Below are 13,148 nucleotides of genomic sequence, written 5' to 3'. Positions count from 1 at the left end.
GTACCCCTTTAATGTGTGGATTTTTCATGCACTTGAACTTGCTGAGTGCTCCCTGTAAAACATGATCAGATAGTGAGCTGGGGATTATTCTTGGTCGACTTGAAGAACGATAAAAGGATTGCACTTTTAGTAAAATTGTACTTGACCAGTAGTGCATTTATTTACTGAGGATGAAAACTGAAATAAATTAACCATGTTCATTCATGTATTTTGAGAAAATAGCCAATTACAGCTCTATGATTTTAATATTTTCTTACATGTGAAATATCTCAGAGCATATTTTAGTGGTGGTGACAGAATATGCGCCTCTCATTAACAACTTGGGAGATTAAAATGAATGAATATTCCACGGATAAACTTTAGTAATCCGTGTTATACATGTGTCAGGCTTTTTTACTTCGTGAAATGTGCAAAACAGTCCTCACAGACAGTCACCCGGAGGAAACCCACGCAGACACAGGGAGAACACACCACACTCCTCACAGACAGTCACCCGGAGGAAACCCACGCAGACACAGGGAGAACACACCACACTCCTCACAGACAGTCACCCGGAGGAAACCCACACAGACACAGGGAGAACACACCACACTCCTCACAGACAGTCACCCTGAGGAAACCCACGCAGACACAGGGAGAACACACCACACTCCTCACAGACAGTCACCCGGAGGAAACCCACACAGACACAGGGAGAACACACCACACTCCTCACAGACAGTCACCCGGAGGAAACCCACACAGACACAGGGAGAACACACCACACTCCTCACAGACAGTCACCCGGAGGAAACCCACGCAGACACAGGGAGAACACACCACACTCCTCACAGACAGTCACCCGGAGGAAACCCACACAGACACAGGGAGAACACACCACACTCCTCACAGACAGTCACCCTGAGGAAACCCACGCAGACACAGGGAGAACACACCACACTCCTCACAGACAGTCACCCGGAGGAAACCCACACAGACACAGGGAGAACACACCACACTCCTCACAGACAGTCACCCGGAAGAAACCCACGCAGACACAGGGAGAACACACCACACTCCTCACAGACAGTCACCCGGAGGAAACCCACACAGACACAGGGAGAACACACCACACTCCTCACAGACAGTCACCCTGAGGAAACCCACGCAGACACAGGGAGAACACACCACACTCCTCACAGACAGTCACCCGGAGGAAACCCACACAGACACAGGGAGAACACACCACACTCCTCACAGACAGAAACCCGGAGGAAACCCACTTTGACACAGGGAGAACACACCACACTCCTCACACAGTCACCCGGAGGAAACCCACGCAGACACAGGGAGAACACACCACACTCCTCACAGACAGTCACCCGGACTTGAACCCAGAACCTCCAGGACTAACCTCCTAGAGCTGTGTGACTGTGACACTACCTGCTGCACCAGTCTTGCTGCGACTTTATTTTTTTTTTTTTACTAATTTTGAATCTATTACTAACCAGCAGCTCTTAGCACTCTCTCATGTGATACAGCTGAGAGTTTTTTTTTTTTTGCCACACTGGGCGGAGCTTAGATCGCGCAAGTCAAGAGAACTCACCCAAAAAAACACTCAGAGAACGAGACAGATTGTTTTTCGGCCAGGTTTAACATGATAACATATCCTATGAAATGACTAAACTTCTCAAGGATGGCGAAGAAAGCTCTAATTCCCGCCATTTTTTGTTAATTCACCATGAATTAAAAGAATAGACATCTGCGGGCCTATTTAAAACTCTGACTTCAACTGACCATCAGGGGTCGCTGTATGGCTTAGATTGCCAGTTCCAATTATGGGTGTCTCTATTGCTGTCACGTTATACAGCTGAGAGGTTGTTGTTTTTTTTTTTTTGTTGTTTTTTTGCCACACTGGGCGGATATTAGATCGCGCAAGTCAGAGAACTCTCCCAAAAAACACTCAGAGAACGAGACAGATTGTTTTTCGGCCAGGTTTAACATGATAACATATCCTGTATAGGGACATGTTGTGCTGCATAAAATGTATAACTGTAAATTTCATGATGGGATTCCTACTTCCAGTGAAGCTAGGTAAACCCATGAGTAGAAGGGTGAGATAAGAAAAGCCTAGTCCGTACAATATACTCTACACTGCATCTGTATTTTGCTTTATTGGATGTATAACAAGTTCAGAAATTTAATTCCAATATATTCAACACCAATAAACCTATTGAGAGAAAATCCCAGTTACGTAAGTCCTCATATCTCAGCTTTGGGATGAGATAGGCTGAAAATAATCACACCACTGTGTAAGTCAGGACCTGCTTAATCAACATCGTGAGTTTGGAAGAAATCTGAGACGGTCAAAAATTTAGTCTTAATGGTATTTATATTATTATATTTATATTAATTGAGTATATTGGACTGACTAGGCTTTTCTTATCTCACCCTTCTACTCATGGGTTTACCTAGCTTCACTGGAAGTAGGAATCCCATCATAAAATTTACAGTTATACATTTTATGCAGCACAACATGTCCCTATATCTCAGCTTTCGGATGTGGTAGGGCAAAAGTTACCACACCACTCTCTTCGTCAGGACCTCCCTGACACAGGGTGTGAGTTTGAAGAAGATCTGAAGAGGTCACTTTTTTCACGCAAAAAAAAAATACTAAGGGGTACCCCATTGTGTTTTTTTAGACAAAATTTTTGACCGTCTCAGATTTCTTCCAAACTCACGATGTTGATTAAGCAGGTCCTGACTTACACAGTGGTGTGATTATTTTCAGCCTATCTCATCCTAAAGCTGAGATATGAGGACTTACGTAACTGGGATTTTCTCTCAATAGGTTTATTGGTGTTGAATATATTGGAATTAAATTTATGAACTCGTTATACGTCCAATAAAGCAAAATACAGATGCAGTGTTGAGTATATTGGACTGACTAGGCTTTTCTTATCTCACCCTTCTACTCATGGGTTTACCTAGCTTCACTGGAAGTAGGAATCCCATCATAAAATTTACAGTTATACATTTTATGCAGCACAACATGTCCCTATATCTCAGCTTTCGGATGTGGTAGGGCAAAAGTTACCACACCACTCTCTTCGTCAGGACCTCCCTGACACACGGTGTGAGTTTGAAGAAGATCTGAAGAGGTCACTTTATTCACGCAAAAAAAAACACTAAGGGGTACCCCATTGTGTTTTTTTAGACAAATTTTTAACCATCTCAGATTTCTTCCAAACTCACGATGTTGATTAAGCAGGTCCTGACTCACACAGGGGTGTGATTATTTTCAGCCTATCTCATCCCAAAGCTGAGATATGAGGACTTACGTAACTGGGATTTTCTCTCAATAGGTTTATTGGTGTTGAATATATTGGAATTAAATTTATGAACTCGTTATACGTCCAATAAAGCAAAATACAGATGCAGTGTTGAGTATATTGGACTGACTAGGCTTTTCTTATCTCACCCTTCTACTCATGGGTTTACCTAGCTTCACTGGAAGTAGGAATCCCATCATAAAATTTACAGTTATACATTTTATGCAGCACAACATGTCCCTATATCTCAGTTTTGGGATGTGGTAGGGCAAATGTTACCACACCACTCTCTTCGTCAGGACCTGCCTGACATACGGTGTGAGTTTGAAGAAGATCTGAGGAGGTCACTTTTTCAACCCAAAAAAAACACTAAGGGTGTTTTGTGTTTTTTTAGACTAAATTTTTGACCGTCTCAGATTTCTTCCAAACTCATGATGTTGATTAAGCAGGCCCTGACTTACACAGGGGTGTGATTATTTTCAGCCTATCTCATCCCAAAGCTGAGATATGAGGACTTACGTAACTGGGATTTTCTCTCGAAAGGTTTATTGGTGTTGAATATATTGGAATTAAATTTATGAACTCGTTATACGTCCAATAAAGCAAAATACAGATGCAGTGTTGAGTATATTGGACTGACTAGGCTTTTCTTATCTCACCCTTCTACTCATGGGTTTACCTAGCTTCACTGGAAGTAGGAATCCCATCATAAAATTTACAGTTATACATTTTATGCAGCACAACATGTCCCTATATCTCAGCTTTCGGATGTGGTAGGGCAAAAGTTACCACACCACTCTCTTCGTCAGGACCTCCCTGACACACGGTGTGAGTTTGAAGAAGATCTGAAGAGGTCACTTTTTTCACGCAAAAAAAAACACTAAGGGGTACCCCATTGTGTTTTTTTAGACTAAATTTTTAACCATCTCAGATTTCTTCCAAACTCACGATGTTGATTAAGCAGGTCCTGACTCACACAGGGGTGTGATTATTTTCAGCCTATCTCATCCCAAAGCTGAGATATGAGGACTTACGTAACTGGGATTTTCTCTCAATAGGTTTATTGATGTTGAATATATTGGAATTACATTTCTGAACTTGTTATATGTCCAATAAAGCAAAATACAGATGCAGTGTTGAATATATTGGACTGACTAGGCTTTTGTTGTCTCACCCTTCTACTCATGGGTTTACCTAGCTTCACTGGAAGTAGGAATCCCATCATGAAATTTACAGTTATACATTTTATGCAGCACAACATGTCCCTATATCTCAGCTTTGGGATGTGGTAGGGCAAAAGTTACCACACCACTCTCTTTGTCAGGACCTCCCTGACACACGGTGTGAGTTTGAAGAAGATCTGAGGAGGTCACTTTTTTCACCCAAAAAAAAAAAACACTAAGGGGTACCCCATTGTGTTTTTTTAGACTAAATTTTTAACCATCTCAGATTTCTTACAAACTCACGATGTTGATTAAGCAGGTCCTGACTTACACAGGGGTGTGATTATTTTCAGCCTATCTCATCCCAAAGCTGAGATATGAGGACTTACGTAACTGGGATTTTCTCTCAATAGGTATATTGGTGTTGAATATATTGGAATTAAATTTCTGAACTTGTTATATGTCCAATAAAGCAAAATACAGATGCAGTGTTGAGTATATTGGACTGACTAGGCTTTTCTTATCTCACCCTTCTACTCATGGGTTTACCTAGCTTCACTGGAAGTAGGAATCCCATCATGAAATTTACAGTTATACATTTTATGCAGCACAACATGTCCCTATATCTCAGGTTTGGGATGTGGTAGGGCAAAAGTTACCACACCACTCTCTTCGTCAGGACCTGCCTGACACACGGTGTGAGTTTGAAGAAGATCTGAAGAGGTCACTTTTTTCACGCAAAAAATAAACACTAAGGGGTACTCCATTGTGTTTTTTTAGACTAAAATTTTAACCATCTCAGATTTCTTCCAAACTCACGATGTTGATTAAGCAGGTCCTGACTTACACAGGGGTGTGATTATTTTCAGCCTATCTCATCCCAAAGCTGAGATATGAGGACTTACGTAACTGGGATTATCTCCCAAATAGGTTTATTGGTGTTGAATATATTGGAATTAAATTTCTGAACTTGTTATATGTCCAATAAAGCAAAATACAGATGCAGTGTTGAGTATATTGGACTGACTAGGCTTTTCTTATCTCACCCTTCTACTCATGGGTTTACCTAGCTTCACTGGAAGTAGGAATCCCATCATGAAATTTACAGTTATATATTTTATGCAGCACAACATGTCCCTATATCTCAGCTTTCGGATGTGGTAGGGCAAAAGTTACCACACCACTCTCTTCGTCAGGACCTCCCTGACACACGGTGTGAGTTTGAAGAAGATCTGAAGAGGTCACTTTTTTCACGCAAAAAATAAACACTAAGGGGTACCACATTGTGTTTTTTTAGACTAAATTTTTAACCATCTCAGATTTCTTCCAAACTCACGATGTTGATTAAGCAGGTCCTGACTTACACAGGGGTGTGATTATTTTCAGCCTATCTCATCCCAAAGCTGAGATATGAGGACTTACGTAACTGGGATTTTCTCCCAAATAGGTTTATTGCTGTTGAATATATTGGAATTAAATTTCTGAACTTGTTATATGTCCAATAAAGCAAAATACAGATGCAGTGTTGAATAAATTGGACTGACTAGGCTTTTCTTGTCTCACCCTTCTACTCATGGGTTTACCTAGCTTCACTGGAAGTAGGAATCCCATCATGAAATGTACAGTTATACATTTTATGCAGCACAACATGTCCCTATATCTCAGCTTTGGGATGTGGTAGGGCAAAAGTTACCACACCACTCTCTTCGTCAGGACCTGCCTGACACACGGTGTGAGTTTGAAGAAGATCTGAAGAGGTCACTTTTTTCATGTGATTATTTTCAGCCTATCTCGTCCCAAAGCTGAGATATGAGGACTTACGTAACTGGGATTTTCTCTCAAAAGGTTTATTGGTGTTGAATATATTGGAATTAAATTTCTGAACTTGTTATATGTCCAATAAAGCAAAATACAGATGCAGTGTTGAATATATTGGACTGACTAGGCTTTTCTTGTCTCACCCTTCTACTCATGGGTTTACCTAGCTTCACTGGAAGTAGGAATCCCATCATGAAATGTACAGTTATACATTTTATGCAGCACAACATGTCCCTATATCTCAGCTTTGGGATGTGGTAGGGCAAAAGTTACCACACCACTCTCTTCGTCAGGACCTGCCTGACACACGGTGTGAGTTTGAAGAAGATCTGAAGAGGTCACTTTTTTCATGTGATTATTTTCAGCCTATCTCGTCCCAAAGCTGAGATATGAGGACTAACATAACTGGGATTTTCTCTCAATAGGTTTATTGGTGTTGAATATATTGGAATTAAATTTATGAGCTTTTTATACGTCCAATAAAGCAAAATACAGATGCAATGTAGGATATATTGGACTGACTAGTCTTTTCTGATCGCACCCTTCTACTCTTGTGTTTACCTAGCTTCACTGGAAGTAGGAATCCCATCATGAAATTTACAGTTATACATTTTATGCAGCAAAACATGTCCCTATATCTTAGCTTTGGGATGTGGTAGGGCAACAATTACCACACCACTGTTGTTGTCACGACCTCTCTGACACACGGTGTGGGTTTGAAGAAGATCTGAGGAGGTCACATATTTCACCCAAAAAAACACTAAGGGGTACCCCTTTGTGTTTTTTTAGACTCAATTTTTGACCGTCTCAGATTTCTTCCAAACTCACGGTGTTGATTAGGCAGGTCCTGACTTACACAAAGGTCTGATTATTTTCAGCCTATCTCATCCCAAAGCTGAGATATGAGGACAAACTTAACTGGGATTTTCTCTCAATAGGTTTATTGGTGTTGAATATATTGGAATTCAATTCATGAACTTTTTATACGTATAATAAAGCAAAATACAGATGCAATGTAGGATATATTGGACTGACTAGGCTTTTCTGATCGCACCCTTCTACTCTTGTGTTTACCTAGCTTCACTGGAAGTAGGAATCCCATCATGAAATTTACAGTTCTACATTTTATGCAGCACAACATGTCACTTTATCTCAGCTTTGGGATGTGGTAGGGCAACAATTACCACACCACTGTCTTTGGCAGGACCTCCCTGACACACGGTGTGTGTTTGAGGAAGATCTGAGGAGGTCACATATTTCACCCAAAAAAACACTAAGGGGTAGCCCTTTGTGTTTTTTCAGACAAAATTTTTGACCGTCTCAGATTTCTTCAAAACTCACGATGTTGATTAAGCAGGTCCTGACTTACACAGGGGTGTGATTATTTTCAGCCTATCTCATCCCAAAGCTGAGATATGAGGACAAACTTAACTAGGATTTTCTCTCAATAGGTTTATTGGTGTTGAATATATTGGAATTAAATGTATGAGCTTTTTATACGTCCAATAAAGCAAAATACAGATGCAATGTAGGATATATTGGACTGACTAGGCTTTTCTGATCGCACCCTTCTACTCTTGTGTTTACCTAGCTTCACTGGAAGTTGGAATCCCATCATGAAATTTACAGTTCTACATTTTATGCAGCACAACATGTCACTTTATCTCAGCTTTGGGATGTGGTAGGGCAACAATTACCACACCACTGTCTTTGGCAGGACCTCCCTGACACACGGTGTGGGTTTGAAGAAGATCTGAGGAGGTCACATATTTCACCCAAAAAAACACTAAGGGGTAGCCCTTGGTGTTTTTTAGACTAAATTTTTGACCGTCTCAGATTTTTTCCAAACTCACGATGTTGATTAGGCAGGTCCTGACTTACACAAAGGTGTGATTATTTTCAGCCTATCTCATCCCAAAGCTGAGATATGAGGTCTAACGTAACTTGGATTTTCTCTCAATAGGTTTTTTTGTGTTGAATATATTGGAATTAAATTAATGAGCTTGTTATACGTCCAATAAAGCAAAGTACAGATGTAATGTAGGATATATTGGACTGACTAGGCTTTTCTGATCGCACCCTTCTACTCTTGTGTTTACCTAGCTTCACTGGAAGTAGGAATCCCATCATGAAATTTACAGTTCTACATTTTATGCAGCACAACATGTCACTTTATCTCAGCGTTGGGATGTGGTAGGGCAACAATTACCACACCACTGTCTTCATCAGGACCTCCCTGACACACGGTGTGGGTTTGAACAAGATCTGAAGAGGTCACATATTTCACCCAAAAATACACTAAGGGGTAGCCCTTGGTGTTTTTTCAGACTAAATTTTTGACCGTCTCAGATTTCTTCCAAACTCACGATGTTGATTAAGCAGGTCCTGACTTACACAAAGGTGTGATTATTTTCAGCCTATCTCATCCCAAAGCTGAGATATGAGGACAAACTTAACTGGGATTTTCTCTCAATAGGTTTATTGGTGTTGAATATATTGGAATTAAATTTATAAGCTTGTTATATGTCCAATAAAGCAAAATACAGATGCAATGTAGGATATATTGGACTGACTAGGCTTTTCTGATCGCACCCTTCTACTCATGTGTTTACCTAGCTTCACTGGAAGTAGGAATCCCATCATGAAATTTACAGTTATATATTTTATGCAGCAAAACATGTCCCTATATCTTAGCATTCGGATGTGGTAGGGCAACAATTACCACATCACTGTCTTCGTCAGGACCTCCCTGACACACGGTGTGGGTTTGAACAAGATCTGAAGAGGTCACATATTTCACCCAAAAATACACTAAGGGGTACCCCTTTGTGTTTTTTCAGACAAAATTTTTGACCGTCTCAGATTTCTTCAAAACTCACGATGTTGATTAAGCAGGTCCTGACTTACACAGGGGTGTGATTATTTTCAGCCTATCTCATCCCAAAGCTGAGATATGAGGACAAACTTAACTAGGATTTTCTCTCAATAGGTTTATTGGTGTTGAATATATTGGAATTAAATGTATGAGCTTTTTATACGTCCAATAAAGCAAAATACAGATGCAATGTAGGATATATTGGACTGACTAGGCTTTTCTGATCGCACCCTTCTACTCTTGTGTTTACCTAGCTTCACTGGAAGTAGGAATCCCATCATGAAATTTACAGTTCTACATTTTATGCAGCACAACATGTCACTTTATCTCAGCTTTGGGATGTGGTAGGGCAACAATTACCACACCACTGTCTTTGGCAGGACCTCCTTGACACACGGTGTGGGTTTGAAGAAGATCTGAGGAGGTCACATATTTCACCCAAAAAAACACTAAGGGGTAGCCCTTGGTGTTTTTTAGACTAAAATCTTGACCGTCTCAGATTTTTTCCAAACTCACGATGTTGATTAGGCAGGTCCTGACTTACACAAAGGTGTGATTATTTTCAGCCTATCTCATCCCAAAGCTGAGATATGAGGACAAACTTAACTAGGATTTTCTCTCAATAGGTTTATTGGTGTTGAATATATTGGAATTAAATGTATGAGCTTTTTATACGTCCAATAAAGCAAAATACAGATGCAATGTAGGATATATTGGACTGACTAGGCTTTTCTGATCGCACCCTTCTACTCTTGTGTTTACCTAGCTTCACTGGAAGTAGGAATCCCATCATGAAATTTACAGTTCTACATTTTATGCAGCACAACATGTCACTTTATCTCAGCGTTGGGATGTGGTAGGGCAACAATTGCCACACCACTGTCTTCATCAGGACCTCCCTGACACATGGTGTGGGTTTGAACAAGATCTGAAGAGGTCACATATTTCACCCAAAAATACACTAAGGGGTACCCCTTTGTGTTTTTTCAGACTAAATTTTTGACCGTCTCAGATTTCTTCCAAACTCACGATGTTGATTAAGCAGGTCCTGACTTACACAAAGGTGTGATTATTTTCAGCCTATCTCATCCCAAAGCTGAGATATGAGGACTTACGTAACTGGGATTATCTCCCAAATAGGTTTATTGGTGTTGAATATATTGGAATTAAATTTCTGAACTTGTTATATGTCCAATAAAGCAAAATACAGATGCAGTGTTGAATATATTGGACTGACTAGGCTTTTCTTGTCTCACCCTTCTACTCATGGGTTTACCTAGCTTCACTGGAAGTAGGAATCCCATCATGAAATGTACAGTTATACATTTTATGCAGCACAACATGTCCCTATATCTCAGCTTTGGGATGTGGTAGGGCAAAAGTTACCACACCACTCTCTTCGTCAGGACCTGCCTGACACACGGTGTGAGTTTGAAGAAGATCTGAAGAGGTCACTTTTTTCATGTGATTATTTTCAGCCTATCTCGTCCCAAAGCTGAGATATGAGGACTAACATAACTGGGATTTTCTCTCAATAGGTTTATTGGTGTTGAATATATTGGAATTAAATTTATGAGCTTTTTATACGTCCAATAAAGCAAAATACAGATGCAATGTAGGATATATTGGACTGACTAGTCTTTTCTGATCGCACCCTTCTACTCTTGTGTTTACCTAGCTTCACTGGAAGTAGGAATCCCATCATGAAATTTACAGTTCTACATTTTATGCAGCAAAACATGTCCCTATATCTTAGCTTTGGGATGTGGTAGGGCAACAATTACCACACCACTGTTGTTGTCACGACCTCTCTGACACACGGTGTGGGTTTGAAGAAGATCTGAGGAGGTCACATATTTCACCCAAAAATACACTAAGGGGTACCCCTTTGTGTTTTTTCAGACTAAATTTTTGACCGTCTCAGATTTCTTCCAAACTCACTATGTTGATTAAGCAGGTCCTGACTTACACAAAGGTGTGATTATTTTCAGCCTATCTCATCCCAAAGCTGAGATATGAGGACAAACTTAACTAGGATTTTCTCTCAATAGGTTTATTGGTGTTGAATATATTGGAATTAAATGTATGAGCTTTTTATACGTCCAATAAAGCAAAATACAGATGCAATGTAGGATATATTGGACTGACTAGGCTTTTCTGATCGCACCCTTCTACTCTTGTGTTTACCTAGCTTCACTGGAAGTAGGAATCCCATCATGAAATTTACAGTTCTACATTTTATGCAGCACAACATGTCACTTTATCTCAGCTTTGGGATGTGGTAGGGCAACAATTACCACACCACTGTCTTTGGCAGGACCTCCCTGACACACGGTGTGGGTTTGAAGAAGATCTGAGGAGGTCACATATTTCACCCAAAAAAACACTAAGGGGTAGCCCTTGGTGTTTTTTAGACTAAATTTTTGACCGTCTCAGATTTTTTCCAAACTCACGATGTTGATTAGGCAGGTCCTGACTTACACAAAGGTGTGATTATTTTCAGCCTATCTCATCCCAAAGCTGAGATATGAGGTCTAACGTAACTTGGATTTTCTCTCAATAGGTTTTTTTGTGTTGAATATATTGGAATTAAATTAATGAGCTTGTTATACGTCCAATAAAGCAAAGTACAGATGTAATGTAGGATATATTGGACTGACTAGGCTTTTCTGATCGCACCCTTCTACTCTTGTGTTTACCTAGCTTCACTGGAAGTAGGAATCCCATCATGAAATTTACAGTTCTACATTTTATGCAGCACAACATGTCACTTTATCTCAGCGTTGGGATGTGGTAGGGCAACAATTACCACACCACTGTCTTCATCAGGACCTCCCTGACACACGGTGTGGGTTTGAACAAGATCTGAAGAGGTCACATATTTCACCCAAAAATACACTAAGGGGTAGCCCTTGGTGTTTTTTCAGACTAAATTTTTGACCGTCTCAGATTTCTTCCAAACTCACGATGTTGATTAAGCAGGTCCTGACTTACACAAAGGTGTGATTATTTTCAGCCTATCTCATCCCAAAGCTGAGATATGAGGACAAACTTAACTGGGATTTTCTCTCAATAGGTTTATTGGTGTTGAATATATTGGAATTAAATTTATAAGCTTGTTATATGTCCAATAAAGCAAAATACAGATGCAATGTAGGATATATTGGACTGACTAGGCTTTTCTGATCGCACCCTTCTACTCATGTGTTTACCTAGCTTCACTGGAAGTAGGAATCCCATCATGAAATTTACAGTTATATATTTTATGCAGCAAAACATGTCCCTATATCTTAGCATTCGGATGTGGTAGGGCAACAATTACCACATCACTGTCTTCGTCAGGACCTCCCTGACACACGGTGTGGGTTTGAACAAGATCTGAAGAGGTCACATATTTCACCCAAAAATACACTAAGGGGTACCCCTTTGTGTTTTTTCAGACAAAATTTTTGACCGTCTCAGATTTCTTCAAAACTCACGATGTTGATTAAGCAGGTCCTGACTTACACAGGGGTGTGATTATTTTCAGCCTATCTCATCCCAAAGCTGAGATATGAGGACAAACTTAACTAGGATTTTCTCTCAATAGGTTTATTGGTGTTGAATATATTGGAATTAAATGTATGAGCTTTTTATACGTCCAATAAAGCAAAATACAGATGCAATGTAGGATATATTGGACTGACTAGGCTTTTCTGATCGCACCCTTCTACTCTTGTGTTTACCTAGCTTCACTGGAAGTAGGAATCCCATCATGAAATTTACAGTTCTACATTTTATGCAGCACAACATGTCACTTTATCTCAGCGTTGGGATGTGGTAGGGCAACAATTGCCACACCACTGTCTTCATCAGGACCTCCCTGACACATGGTGTGGGTTTGAACAAGATCTGAAGAGGTCACATATTTCACCCAAAAATACACTAAGGGGTACCCCTTTGTGTTTTTTCAGACTAAATTTTTGACCGTCTCAGATTTCT

This window comes from Hoplias malabaricus, chromosome X1 (genome assembly GCF_029633855.1).
Source record: "Hoplias malabaricus isolate fHopMal1 chromosome X1, fHopMal1.hap1, whole genome shotgun sequence".
Classification (NCBI taxonomy): Eukaryota; Metazoa; Chordata; class Actinopteri; order Characiformes; family Erythrinidae; genus Hoplias; species Hoplias malabaricus.
This window is presented reverse-complemented; position numbering follows the sequence as displayed.